Source organism: Mus caroli, chromosome 14, assembly GCF_900094665.2.
Source record: "Mus caroli chromosome 14, CAROLI_EIJ_v1.1, whole genome shotgun sequence".
Taxonomy (NCBI): domain Eukaryota; kingdom Metazoa; phylum Chordata; class Mammalia; order Rodentia; family Muridae; genus Mus; species Mus caroli.
Window position 1 is genome coordinate 40,469,164 of NC_034583.1, and position 729 is coordinate 40,469,892.

The following is a 729-nucleotide window of genomic DNA, read 5'->3' on the forward strand; positions in this document are numbered from 1 at the left end:
ATAAAAGCAGGGGACACTGCACAGACTGCAGAGTGCTTGCTTGTCATGCACAAGCATGGGGTTGGTTCTCAGGCACCACACAAGCCAGCCAGAGCACTCTCACAGAGCGCTGGGGATATGAAGGCAGGCAGGTCAGAAGTTACGGTCATTTTGGGCTACTTATCAAGTATGAAGCTTTGATACATGAGCTTAGGATACATGAGCTCTTGTTTAAAAATAAAACAAAACAAAGCAAAATAAAATGAAATAAAATAACAAGACAAATCCAACCTGCCCAGACAGACAGTGTATGTGCAGGTGACTGATAAAGAACGTGCCCAAATCCCCTGAAACTTGTACATAAAGATGGCTGCATCATCAGTCTCCCAGGCAACCTTGTTCACAACAGTCATTCTATACGATCTGCTCACCACTTCGCCTAAGGATAGAAGAAAATAGCAGATGATTGCTTGGGAGTCTTTGTAGTCTGATTTTTTTTCCAAAATCTAAGATGATTGCCAGGTGTGGTGGTGCACGCCTTTGATCCCAGCACTCAGGAGACAGAGGCAGGTGGGTCTCTGAGCTGGAGGTCAGCCTGGTCTACAGAGTGAGTTCCAGGACAGCTGGGCTACACAGAGTAACCCTGCCTCAAAACAATGACAAGAGAAAGAAAGAAAGAAAGAAAGAAAGAAAGAAAGAAAGAAAGAAAGAAAGAAAGAAAGAAAGAAAGAAAGAAAGAAAGAAAGAAAG